The sequence below is a fragment of the Thalassophryne amazonica genome, chromosome 19 (genome assembly GCF_902500255.1).
Source record: "Thalassophryne amazonica chromosome 19, fThaAma1.1, whole genome shotgun sequence".
NCBI classification, from domain to species: domain Eukaryota; kingdom Metazoa; phylum Chordata; class Actinopteri; order Batrachoidiformes; family Batrachoididae; genus Thalassophryne; species Thalassophryne amazonica.
In genome coordinates, this window is record NC_047121.1 from 13,365,552 (window position 1) to 13,380,057 (window position 14,506).

A 14,506-nucleotide genomic window follows, 5' to 3' on the forward strand; every position below is an offset into this window, starting at 1 on the left:
TCCACTTCACTACATATCTGATATGAAAGTACCAAAAACAAACCCTCTCAGTGAAAGTGAAAGTAAAACTGAAAACCACAGCAATTAAAAGGAAAACAGTAGCAAAAAGGAAATGACAAAAAATTGCTTTCCAGTTTTCATACATTTTGCAGTAGCCCCCCCCAACTCTTAGCACAAACATAACCTTTTGGTTTACTACAAACACTCCCCCATTTCAAGATTACTTGTGCAGATGTCTCGAATAAGGAAGATGACACACACAGCTCACTGATTAATCACATCCAAACTCCTATGTAATATCTGGACTTGGGCTTGTTGCATGGGAAGTAGGGCTGAAACGATTAGTCGAGTAATTTGAATAATTCAATTACAAAAAATGTTTGAGGCAAATTCTGTGCATTGAAGCTCTGTTTAACGTTGCAGTACATATGCCAGGCCTGTGTGTGGCGCTGTAACGTGCCCAGAAAAAAAAACAGAAGAAGACTAGAGCATGTGCACAGGCTGTGTAACAGCTAATTAATTTAGCACCAAAAGCTACTGCTTTCCAACGCAACACACAGAGTAAAATAAGGCCTTTTAAGAAAAAGGAAGTCCATGTTGATCATCTGAAACAGACTGCGCATTTAAAGCAAAGCAGTGTGTTTGTCTATTTTTAAAAACAAACGGTCTGCTCTACGTGGAGAGTGGCTATTTACCCGGTGGCCGTTTGCTGTCTCTCTCTGCCCGGTGTGAGGGGCTCAGCATTCCCCTCACACTGCGCGAGTCACAGCTCCGTCTCCAGCCACACTGACAAGTCTCTGAAAGAAGATCCTCTCAAAAAAGTGCACTCTTTCTTCTGTGTTTTGCTCAGACTCGCACTGAGTGTTTCGCATTTAATTTTTGCTTTTTTGGGCAACACACGCTTCACAAATGCTGTAACTTAAATACAATAATAATAATAAAAAAACTGACTGCGAGGTTAGTGTGTTTAACCTCCAGCTGAAATGCATCTGCTAAATCACAGAGAAAGAGGAATAAATAATAATAAAAATCACGCAGGAACCCAATCCACCAACCTTAAAAAAAACAAACAACGACAACAAAAAACCCCCTTAAAAATAGTTACATTTTACAAGTTGGGGGAAAAAACAAAACAAAACAGAAAGACACATCCCATCGCCATTCCAGTCCTGGACTACTGATGTTTAAAAACAGAAAAGTACTTTTTATCCGATTGCCAGAATAATCGATAGAACACATGATTACTAAAATAAGTGATAGCTGCAGCCCTAATGGGAATATGTACACTCACTTATTGTTTCCTGTAACAGAGTACATCCCATTTTTTGCTCCAATTTCAGTAAAAAATGATGCTCTGAAACTTCACAGGTTAATAATCTAGACAGCCTCCTTTAAAATGGTATATTACATTTCATATTTCAGGGTACTTCATTTTCTACCCTACGCTACAAGCCCTTGAACAAATACACCATTACACAATACTGTAGGCTTTGAGGGTCATTTCGGACACTGTTTTGACTACATTTTGAACCCTTCACTTTGTTTGTATATAAACAGCCAATCTGCAGTTAGTTTGAGTCAGTTGGAACAGTTCTAAAGGAGATCAAGGTCATTGATAAAGGTCATGATCATTCTCAAATTCTACAATTTTTCACATACCTTTTGTGCTTAACAGGACATTTTAGCACCTGAAATGATAAAATTTAGTTTGTGACTACATCAATTGATAGAACATATTCTTAGCATAAAGTTAACTAACATGCACAGTTTTAAGTATCTTCACATTCCGTAAGGTTATCAAATCGAGCATTCTAAATGCAGAAGAAGCTAATGAAAAACTTGTGTTAAATTTTTTTATTCCAAATATATATTTATTACAAAGAGGTATTTTCTCCACTCATGCTGTGATATGCAAAGTTTACAAACTCAAAAATGTAAAAGTAGAAGTTTACATTCACAGTCTCCTATTATATGTAACTAGTATTGTGCAAGGATAATTTTTCTCTTAAAACTGATAAATCTAGTATACATTTTGTGTCAGCTTACCAAGGCAATGACATATCTATGAAACTAAAGATTGCAAATTAATTAGAAATTGTATTTGTGCTGATATATCTCACTTTCTGTTTTTGATCAAAGAAATGGTTGTCTAAGCCACACGGATATATGGTCATATGAACAAGACAAGAACAATGTGACCTCTCAGTCTAAAATTTTGTCAACCTCTTGAACTAAGTCAACTCATCAATAATGATTTCTTCAATCTTTACCAAGGTATACATCAAGAATTCTCACTGTAAATTCAATGGCCACAAAAAAAAAAAAAAAATGTCTGAAACATTTCCTGCATTTTAATGTGAATTGTTGTATATAACTGTTACATTTGTACATATATTTTTCAATTTTACAATTTATATTTACATTCTAAGCTATGAAAATGGTTCTTTTAACATATTTCAGGTTTTCACAGTAAAAAAAAAAAAAAATTCTGATTTGAAATTTAGGTTTTGGGGTGAATATAGGGTCACTGTTTCCATGCAGTATGTCAGAATGAAAGAAAAACTGTAAAGTCACACAGATGTGACTTTACGTTGAAAAACATGACACCAAACAACGCCAGGTAAACAGTTTAAGGTAAATTATGAAGGTAAAAACCAAAAGTAGCCAAAAACACCCAAAAATAGCCAAGACTCTAGAGGTTTAATTGTTTTGTCATAGGTAACTTTGGTAAAATATATAAATTCAAAATACAGGTTAAATTAGCTTTGGAATTATTTTATCGTCTGCTTTGTCAATATAGTATTTGCGGCCTTGGATTCGATGGTCAAGCCCTCTGTGTTTAGACTAGGGAATGTGACATTCCCTCAGAAAAGGTCATTTTGCTTATTTACACTGCTATATGCCATGCTACAGACACTAAAAATATATTTCTACATTCTGTTACACAGGGAATAGCAATGCAGGCAACGAGAATTGAGAACATTCACTTTCATAATTGGCTTTTTACTCTATATTTCAATGTAGAGATGGCAAGCATGGCATCCATTTCAAAATGAGCAAATACTTGTACAAAAACAAAGTTTATCAGTTTGAACGTTAAATATCTTGTCTTTGTGGTGTATACAACTGAATATAGGCAAAGCAGAGTTGAATAAAATTATTAAATCAACGAGACTTCACCTCATTTCCATTGCATGAACAGAAAGCATTCATTATTTGTTTTATATGACACCCAAATAGAACAGCATCATTTGAAATTCTACTTAAAATAGAAAGATGCTTCTTGCAGGAACAGGAAGTAGTCAGCAGGGGTAGTGTAGGTTCTGCGTCTGCACAGGATTTGTCTCCTGCCAGCAGGTGAGCAGACACACACATCTGCTTTCCTCAATCCAGCAACAATAAATACATAAATAAATAAATCAGGATTTGTCCAGTTCTTCATCTCATCACAGCGCTTCTACCGGCACTAAAGATGTCCCTGTAAATGTTGTGGCTACTGCCCACGATGCCAATCATACAATGAGACAAATAATGAATGTCACATGACATATAATCCACCAATCAAATGACAAGGTTCCATATAATAACTAATAAGAGCATACTGAAGTCCTGGTATGACCTAATTTGGAATATTAGTTTTGGATCTTTTAACTGGGTATAATGTGGGAATCATGATTGCTCGTAAAATGGAGGTAAACCTTATGTCAACTTCATATGCTTTACTGTATTCAAAAAAGTTTGAAAACTACTGACAAATGACACCTCATCTCTAAATTATATAAAGAAGCAGAGGGATACATACTATAATAATTAACACTGATATTACTGAATATGTGATAGCACTTGAATAATCTTAATCTTTCACTCATGCATGTGATTAAAGTATAGGTGATGTTTATGTAATTTTTTTGATTATCTAAGACTATTGAAGGGGTGATGATGAATATCATCAGTGCATATGCCCCACAGGTAGGTTGTGAGATGAAGGAGAAAGAAGATTTCTGGAGTGTGTTAGATGAGGTGGTGGAGAGTGTGCCCAAGCATGAAAGAGTGGTGATAGGAGCAGACTTCAATGGGCATGTTGGTGAAGGGAACAGAGGTGATAAGGAAGTAATAGGTAGATATGGTATCAAGGATAGGAATGGGGAAGGACAGATGGTAGTTGATTTTGCAAAAAAGATGGAAATGGCTGTGGTGAATACCTACTTTAAGAAAAGGGAGGAGCACAGGGTAACATATAAGAGTGGAGGAAGGTGCACACAGGTGGACTACATTCTTTATAGGAGATGCAAGCTAAAAGAAATCACAGACTGTAAGGTGGTAGCAGGAGAGAGTGTCACTAGACAGCATAGGATGGTTGTTTGTAGGATGACTTTAGAGGTAAAGAAGAAGAAGAGAGTGAGAGCTCAACAAAGGATCAGATGGTGGAAGCTGAAGGAGGAAGACAGTTGTGTGAAATTTAGCAAGTAGGTGAAAGAAGCACTAGTTGGAGGGGAAGCAATTTTGGACAACTGGAAAAGTACTGCAGATGTGGTGAGGGAGACAGCTAGGGCAGTACTGGGTATGACATCAGGACAGTGGAAGGAAGACAAGGAGACTTGGTGGTGGAATGAAGAGGTCCAGGAAAGCATAAGGAGAAAGAGGTTGGCGAAAAAGTTTTGGGATAGTCGGAGAGATGAAGAAAGTAGACAGGAGTACAAGGAGATGCGGCGTAAGGCGAGAAGATAAGTGGCAAAAGCAAAGGAAAAGGCATATTGCGAGCTGTACAAGAAGTTGAATAGTAAGGAAGGAGAAGGACAGAGCTGGAAAGGATGTGCAGCAGGTTAGGGTGGTAAATGATGCACATGGTAATGTACTGACAAGTGAGGAGTGTGTGCTGAGAAGGTGGAGGGAATATTTTGAAGAGCTGATGAATAAAGAAAATGAGCGAGAGAAAAGGCTGGATTATGTGGTGAGAGTAAATCAGGAAGTAAAAGAGATTAGCAAGGATGAAGTGAGGGCTGCTATGAAGAGGATGAAGAGTGGAAAGGCAGTTGGTCCAGATGACATTCCAATGGAGGCATGGAAATGTCTAGGAGAGATGGCAGTAGAGTTTCTAACCAGATTGTTTAATAAAATCTTGGAAAGTGAGAGGATGCCTGAGGAGTGGAGATGAAGTGTGCCGGTTCCTATTTTCAAGAACAAGGGTGATGTGCAGAGCTGCAGTAACTACAGAGGCATAAAGCTGATCAGCCACAGCATGAAGTTATGGGAAAGAGTAGTAGAAGCTAGGCTTAGAAAACAGGTGAAGATCTGTGAGCAGCAATATGGTTTCATGCCGAGAAAGAGCACTACAGATGCAATGTTTGCTCTGAGAATACTGTTGGAAAAGTACAGAGAAGAACAGAAAGAGTTACATTGTGTGTTTGTGGACTTAGAAAAAGCTTATGATAGGGTGCCAAGAGAAGAGTTGTGGCATTGTATGAGGAAGTCTGGAGTGGCAGAGAAGTACGTTAGGGTAGTGCAGGACATGTACAAGAATAGTGTGACAGCGGTGAGATGCGCAGTCGGAATGACAGACTCATTCAAGGTGGAGGTGGGATTACACCAAGGATCAGCTCTGAGTCCTTTCTTGTTTGCAGTGGTGATGGACAGGTTGACAGATGAGATCAGACAGGAGTCCCCATGGACTATGATGTTTGCAGATGACATTGTGATCTGTAGTGAGAGTAGAGAGCAAGTTGAGTCTAGTCTGGAGAAGTGGAGATATGCTTTGGAGAGAAGGGGAATGAAAGTCAGTAGAAGCAAGACTGAGTACATGTGTGTGAATGAGAGGGAGCCCAGTGGAATAGTGCAGTTACAAGGAGTAGAAGTGGTGAAAGTAGATGAGTTTAAATATTTGGGGTCAATTGTTCAAAGTAATGGAGAGTGTGGTAGAGAGGTGAAGAAGAGAGTGCAGGCAGGGTGGAGTGGGTGGAGTAAGGTGGCAGGAGTGATTTGTGACCGAAGAATATCAGCAAAAGTGAAGGGGAAAGTTTACAAAACAGTAGTGAGACCAGCTATGTTGTATGGTTTAGAGACAGTGGCACTAACAAAAAGACAGGAGGCAAAGCTGGAGGTGGCAGAGCTGAAGATGTTGAGATTCTCTTTGGGAGTGACAAGAATGGACAAGATTAGGAATGAACATATCAGAGGGACAGCTCAGGTGGGACGGTTTGGAGACAAAGTCAGAGAGGTGAGATTGAGATGGTTTGGACATGTGCAGAGGAGGGACCCAGGGTATAAAGGGAGAAGGATGCTGAGGATGGAGCCACCAGGCAGGAGGAGAAGAGGGAGACCAAAGAGGAGGTTCATGGATGTGCTGAGAGAGGACATGCAGGTGGTTGGTGTGACAGAGGAAGATACAGAGGACAGGGTGAGATGGAAACGATTGATCTGCTGTGGCGACCCCTAACGGGAACAGCCGAAAGACAAAGAAGAAGAAGAAGAAGAAGATCTAAGACTAAAATTACACAACAGTTTGAAAGTTTCCTTTCCTGGTGTGCAGTTACAGATTAATATTTGGATTTTGAATTGCGCGCCACTAAAAACCAGGAACTTCTGGCCGAGTCATGACATTGGAGAAGAAGGGGGAAGTGGCGTCCATTCGAGAACCATTGTCTTATCAGTCCTATTTGTTTTGGTAGCGAATGGACTTTTTGTGGGAAAGGCGTCATTTCTGGAGTTATGCCAGCTCGATGTGTTGCAGGATTTTTTTTTTGAACACTTGGGCAGACGGAGTGAGCTTGTTTCCTAAGGATCCCTGCATCGGAACGAGTGGATTAATCAAGTTTGCTGCACAGAGAAAAGTGGTCACCCAGCGACTCATCGTCCTGTGCTGTCCGATCATACTGAAGACAGCTGTTTTGAAACTGTCCCATTAAGGACATAAACGCTTGGTTTCAAGTGTTCCACACCCCAAAATACTGCTGCTGACAGCTGTACCAACAATAATTCTGCCACTCATCTGGCTGAGCAGGCTCAGAATCAGCTAGAGCCAGACGTTTGACAGCTATGGACAAACAGACTAAACACACAGTAAGTAGACTGCATGTTGGACTTGTCTTTTAAGACCCATGAAAAAAAATAAATAAATAAATAAAATCATCCCTGCCTGCCCACATGCTTGTATTATTATTATTATTTGGTGAATTTCATTGACACCGAACAGCTGATATGTGGCTGTGTTTCCCTCACACAGTACAGACTCTATTAAAGAAGGAAACAAGATTTATTTTAAAGGTAGCTGATATTTTCAGTCCCTCGCTGGTGCTACATGTTGTTTTTAAGGTTTGAAATATGTGTACCTCTTCCTAAGGAAAAAAAAAACGTAAATAAAAAAATCCACACTCTCTGCCCGCATGCCGAAATCCGTCCGCATTAATTATTTTTGAATAATCACCATTTGTGTTCTGAAGTCTGCCAATATCGTCACCGTTCTCAGACTGAAGCTCTTCCTTCAAGGCTTCGTCTCCCTCGTTGTTGTCTAAATAAGGCTCTAAATGATAAGGTTGTATCCCCCACAGTTTATTTATTCAAAGACATCTTCAGAATGACGTCTGTATGATCCTTTTAAGGATTTACAGTTTAAGTTTATTTCTGTGTAGGCTCTCAGTTGTTCAGGTGGTTTCCATAGTAGAGAAGCTTGAATCTTCGACTGGACTGGGTTGCTTGACGCGAGGACGTTTTGCTTCAAATCGCAGAAGCTTCCTCAGCTAAAATTCTTGCTCTGGAAGTCTGACTTCTGTCTGACTCTTGTAGAGAAGAATAAAACAGAAGCCAACAAAAGCTGGAGTTTTAAACCTAACCAGACCCCTCCTACTGAGAGGCAGACTGCTATAGGCTAGTGACTACAGCTATTGTGCTGTAGTTAGCACACCTAATGGCAGGACAGCTGTCCCTCTAATGATGGGATGGATGCCTTTCTGATGGCTCCCTTGATGATGTGAATGACTCATTACCATGAACAAAAGACTGAAACTCCTTTGACCTGAGTACCCCATTGTAAACAGGGGATAAAGTGTGTCTCAGAACCCCTCCCCGGTTAAGGCTGGGTTTCAAATGTTTCACAAAGAATGTCTCCTTGACCCCTCTCTCAAACCATTTCTTCTCTCTGGCTAATATTTTAACTTCCTTGTCCTCAAACGTGTGGTTAGTGTCTTTAAAGTGGAGGTGAAACGCAGACTGAGGTCCACTGGCGCCCTCTCTGCGGTGCTGGTATAGCCTTTTGTGTAAAGGTTGCTTCATTTCACCTATGTAGTGCTCGTTACAGTTTTCCTGACATCTGACAGAATACACTACATTGCTCTGTTTGTAACTAGGGATCATGTCCTTAGGGTGAACTAATTTCTGTCTCAAGGTGTTAACCGGTTTAAAGTAAACTGGGATTTTGTGCTGTCTGAAGATCCTCTGTAGTTTTTCCCCTGCCCCTGCTAAATAAGGGAGAGACACTCTTCTTTTTGTCTCCGTCTCCTGTCTATCTGGTCTCTATCTGATCAGACCAGATAGACAGCAAAAATCTGCCAGTACATGTGAAGTGACGGCAGACTGCGGATTAACAAAACAAAGTAAAGAAAGTGGTGTGTGAGAGAAAAAAAAGCACCTTGACAGAAGGACGAATACAACAGAGTCAGAAAAAACAAAACAATGACCTTCAAGTGACAGATCACAGCAACCTTGACGGTCTCTTTGAGTTACCTAAAACTTTTTAAAGACTATAACATGCAAAGTAAAATACGGAAAAAAAAAAACACAATTGCTGCGTTAAGATTTACTCCCGTTTATATGACCATGTTTACAAGAAATGAAAAGGGTTAAAGGGTGTGAATTTCTTCAGATCACGCACGCGGAAATGAACATCATCAAACCTGTTAGAGCGAAACAACAGGTGCGAAAAGGCTGCACTCAAACTAATAATGGGTATGTTTTTAAAGCAACTAAATAAAAATATTAAATGCTAGCTAGCGGGTCGCGTGCAGTTGACATTCCTTTACCAAACACCACTGCTGCTAACCGTCAAAAACATTTAAATTGTTAATGGTTTTCACGGAATGCCTAATTTAGGTTTATATAGAGAGGAAAAAGTCACCTTTCGTGTTTCTGTGTCGCTTCAGGAATTCCCGACTGCCCACATACGTCGACTTCATCTGCGCAGTTGTTCCAAGAAGGACCGTGTCTTCTGTTTCTATTGGACAACAGCACTGTCAATCAAATACCAGACCAATACGAAAAATTCTAGGGAAGGCGGGGTGTGACCTGAATGGTAGCCTGTGAGGTGAATTACGGAGACCGTCGGTTTTACACATCTGTCTGTAATCCCTAAGATTATAATCCATTAACAGGAGAGAGACACACAGACAGACAGAGAGAGACAGAGGCAGACAGACAGAGACAGACAGACAGACATAGACAGGCAGAAGGGGGGAGGGCGGGATTTGCTTTTTGTGCATGACACGTGGCAATAACAATTAAATAATTAAGAAAAAGGCCCAGAAAAATGTAAACACACACACACACACACAAAACTAATTTACTGTTTGGAGCCATTCATAAAAATATACTGGGCATTTAAAATACAAAAACAACTTTTGAACGGCACAGCAAGAAATCTTCAGTCACAATCAGCCAAGAATAAAGAATATATGAAGTTTATGTATTTAGACGCCCATACTTAATAGTATCTGTTTGAAAACATTTTGTGGGACACGTTGGTTTCTGAAGTTTTATTGTGTATTGTGTGTCCACGTAACTGGATGTAGATATTAGAAGACTTGTTTCTTGAAAAAGATGGACATACTTTATGTCTCTGTATCATTTTAGCCATTTAATTAATAAATTGTTCATTGTTTTTCCTCACAGGCTTTGGGAAATACCAGTCATGCATCTTCTAAACGGCAGCCAGTAGATAGATAGATAGATAGATAGATAGATAGATAGATAGATAGATAGATAGATAGATAGATAGATAGATAGATAGATAGATAGATAGATAGATAGATAGATAGATAGATAGATAGATAGATAGATAGATAGATAGATAGATAGATAGATAGATAGATAAAAGCAGTGGACTGACTTATACAAACCAATCACAAATATTTTACTCATCAATATAAGCTTTAGATCAGTTTTCATGCCCCACTGGTTGCAGAAATATAGTATAAAATATATTTTTACACCATGTTTTTGTTGACCTTGACCTTTGCCTGATCCTCTCTAAAGGTTAATCATCTTGAGATATCTGTCCAATTATTACTCGCACCAAGTTTGGTGAAAAAGTGTCCAGCTGTTGTTTAGTGATCTTATTCACAGACAGACACAGGACAGATTACAATAACCTGCTTCACTGTTGCACAGGGTAATAAATGCCCTCATCTTGTAACTCACCACATTAAACAACATATAATGATGACAAAGATATTCAGATCTGGTGAACTTTGATACAGCAGATCAATTTAAAAAGCACCTTTGTTTTGCTAGTGTAATTAGACTTGTTAGTGGATGCTGGTTTGATGATGGATAAGGAACAGGTGTGGTTGTCACTTAGAAAGAACATTTCCACAGAGAAATGTACTAAATCAGAGGCAAACTGTTACTTTCTGATTGTCTTAAATAACATGGTCATAACTCCACACAACACAATGGACAGAATTTTGTATCAGTCTCACTGTGAAAAAAACGTTGCTGGCTTAAAATGTGGCTGATTTTGCTTAAATGAATACTGTGGGCTTGTTTATACTGTAATTCAAATCAAGTTAGTAATTGTTATTGCTCTACTCTCACAGAAGAAAATTAGTGTGTAATAATGAGTGTTGGGTACAAATATTACATGAGAAGTATTTATTTTTACACATTTTATTCTCATTGAATAATTAAAAAAATTACAATAGCTACATTATTGTAAATGGGTGAGAAACGCACTTTACATAACACCACACATCAGAAACATTTTTTATAGTCAGGTTGTGGTTTCTGCTCATTTGTAACCACAAGGGGGCACCAAATACTCATTCACTGGCCTTTGGGTCTATGGATTTCCATCAGCATCCATTTTTAACATCCAGAATGAAATGACTCTATTAATGTGTATTCAGTCGAATTTTTTAATAATCTTGCTTCATGCGCATCGATGTTAACCAGCCTTTAATTCCGAAACAACACGAATAGAAGAGCAGTCGTGTAACATATTGGACGATTATGGGAGGATAAGTGCATCAAGTGTGATGTTTGTTCATTATATTGCTGTTAAATTGGGATTAAAGATGCAATACTTTAATGTACAGATTGTCATGATTACATATTCTCTGTGCTGTGAATCGCTCTATAAACACAACATATTTGTTGTATATAGTAAACTGCCTGCAGTAAAACACATTTCCTATAGATTCATGAATCAAATTTTTTTGTTGTTGTTGTCTTTACTGATCTATCTTTTTTTTTGTTGTTGTTGTCTTTACTGATCTATCTTGTAATTGTTGTTGTATCAAATGTTCGAAATAAACAGTTTTCATTCATTCAAACACAAAGCAGTTATCAATTTGTTGAACTATATCTGTGCAGCAGACACTAATGTGTCTGTGTGTTAATGTGTATGCACTGGGTCAAGAAGCAGTTGATGAATTTTTTTTTTAACCAGATACAGTGAGAAAAATAAGTATTTGAACACCCTGTTAATATTTGGTACAGTAGCCTTTGTTTGCAATTACAGAGGTCAAACATTTCCTGTAGTTTTCACCAGGTTTTCACACACTGCAGCAGGGATTTTGGTCCACTCCTCCATACAGATCATCTTTAGATCTTTCAGGTTTGGAGTTTCAGCTCCCTCCAAAGATTTTCTATTGAGTTCAGGTCTAGAGACTGGCCAGGCCACTCCAGGACCTTGAAATGCTTCTTACGGAGCCCCTCCTTAGTTGTTCTGGCTATGTGTTTGGGGTCATTGTCATGCTGGAAGACCCAACCATGACCCATCTTCAATGGTCTTACTGAGGGAAGGAGGTTGTTTGCCAAAATCTCGCAATACATGACCCCATCTATCCTCCCTTCAATATGGTGCAGTCATCCTGTCCCCTTTGCAGAAGAGCACCCCCAGAGTATGATGTTTCCACCCCCATGCTTCACGGTTGGGATGGTTTTCTTGGGGTTGTTCTCATCCTCTAAACATGGTAAGTGGAGATGATTCCAAAAAGCTCTATTCTGGTCTCATCTGACCACATGACCTTCTCCCATGCCTCCTCTGGATCATCCAGATGGTCACTGGTGAACTTCAAACGGGCCTGGACATGTGCTGGCTTGAGCAGGGGGACCTTGATGCCCTGCAGGATTTTAAACCATGACAGCTTCATTGTGTTACTCATGTAATCTTTGTGACTGTGGTCCCAGCTCTCTTCAGGTCATTGACCAGGTCCTCCTGCATAGTTCTGAGCTTTCTCAGAATCATCCTTACCCCACAAAGTGAGATCTTGCATGGAATCCCAGACCAAGGGAAATTGACAGTCATCTTGTGTTTCTTCCACTTTCTAATAAATAATCATAACAGTTGTTGTTTTCTACCAAGCTGTTTGCCTGTTGTCCTGTAGTCCATCCCAGCCTTGCGCAGGTCTACAGTTTTGTCCCTGGTGTCCTTAGACAGCTCTTTGGTCTTGGCTATGGTGGACAGGTTGGAGTGTGATTGATTATGTGAACAGGTGTCTTTTACACAGGTAACAAGTTCAAACAGGTGCAATTAATACAGGTAAAGAGTGCAGAATAAGAGGGTTTCTTAAAGAAAAATTAACAGGTCTGTAAGAGCCAGAATTCTTGCTGGTTGGTAGGTGTTCAAATACTTATTTGCAGCAGTAACAAACAAATAAATTATTAAAAATTCATACATTGTGATTTCCGATTTTTGTTTTGTTTTGTTTTTTTTAGATTATGTCTCTCACAGTGGACATGCACCTAAGATGAAAATTTCAGACCCCTCCATGATTTCTAAGTGGGAGAACTTGCAAAACTGCAGGGTGTTCAAATACTTATTTTCCTCACTGTATGATTCCAGAATCATTTTTATTATTATTTTTTTATTTGTTCAATTAATTTCCATATTTGTACCTCAACAAGACATGAACAAATTTCTTAAAGGTAGAGATGAGAGGTTCACATTTAGACAAGGAAGAGTTGATTAAATTTGAACCAAAAATAATTTTTAATCAACATTTTTATGATGTCTCCCTTTGATTCCATTGTTATTTCCACCTGTATGTTCATGAATGGATTTGAATTAAATCTAGTGATGAGGTAAATCAAGCAAGAGTTGCTGTAATTTTGAATCATGTGGAACCTGTTGTGAAGGTGTCGTAGAACGGACCCACAACAGGGGGCGCAAATGAACGGATAATGAGTAAGCCAAAAAGTAACAATTTAATGTTGTGATAATACGAGGGCTGTCAATAAAGTTACGGTCCTTTTTATTTTTTTCAAAAACTATATGGATTTCATTCATATGTTTTTACGACATGCTTGAACCCTCGTGCGCATGCGTGAGTTTTTCCACGCCTGTCGGTGACGTCATTCGCCTGTGAGCACTCCTTGTGGGAGGAGTCGTCCAGCCCCTCGTCGGAATTCCTTTGTCTGAGAAGTTGCTGAGAGACTGGCGCTTTGTTTGATCAAAATTTTTTCTAAACCTGTGAGACACATCGAAGTGGACACGGTTCGAAAAATTAAGCTGGTTTTCAGTGAAAATTTTAACGGCTGATGAGAGATTTTGAGGTGATTCTGTCGCTTTAAGGACTTTTCACGGTGCGAGACGTCGCGCTGCGCTCTCAGGCGGCGTCATCAGCCTGTTTCAAGCTGAAAACCTCCACATTTCAGGCTCTATTGATCCAGGACGTCGTGAGAGAACAGAGAAGTTTCAGAAGAAGTCGGTTTCAGCATTTTATCCGGATATTCCACTGTTAAAGGAGATTTTTTTAATGAAAGACGTGCGGACGGGTCCGCGCGTCGGGACGCAGCCGCCGCGACGCTCCGCCACAGGAAAAACACCTCTGTTGAAAGCCTTAAGGACAAGTTGGAACATGTCCTGCCTGTTAAACAATTTCTCATATACTCACTCCACTGAAAGCCATCAAAAGCCGCCTGGATTTTACAAATGGTTATCAACACGGAGGTGTTTCTCCTGTGCCGCCGCACCGCGTCGGCTGCGTCCCGACGCGCGGACCCGTCCGCATGTCTTTCATTTAAAAAAAATCTCCTTTAACAGTGGAATATCCGGATAAAATGCTGAAACCGACTTCTTCTGAAACTTCTCTGTTCTCTCACGACGTCCTGGATCAATAGAGCCTGAAATGTGGAGGTTTTCAGCTTGAACAGGCTGACGACGCCGCCTGAGAGCGCAGCACGACGTCTCGCACTGTGAAAAGTCCTTAAAGCGACAGAATCACCTCAAAATCTCTCATCAGCCGTTAAAATTTTCACTGAAAACCAGCTTAATTTTTCGAACCGTGTCCACTTCGAT

At 39.5% G+C, this 14,506-nt stretch overlaps 1 protein-coding gene across 3 annotated transcripts in view; it reads right to left on the reverse strand.

The window, feature by feature from the left end:
• The window catches only part of mavs (mitochondrial antiviral signaling protein), a 32,118-nt gene extending 22,946 nt beyond the window's left edge, over positions 1-9,172 (reverse strand). For 2 of the 3 annotated variants that reach the window (XM_034195597.1, XM_034195595.1), the window contains exon 1: positions 9,107-9,172. The gene's annotated coding sequence lies outside the window, so the exon portion shown is untranslated. Of the gene's footprint in view, positions 1-1,659; positions 1,689-9,106 lie in introns of all 3 variants that reach the window. The other variant, XM_034195596.1, reaches the window with a different exon arrangement.
• Between the last annotated feature and the right edge of the window lie 5,334 nt (positions 9,173-14,506).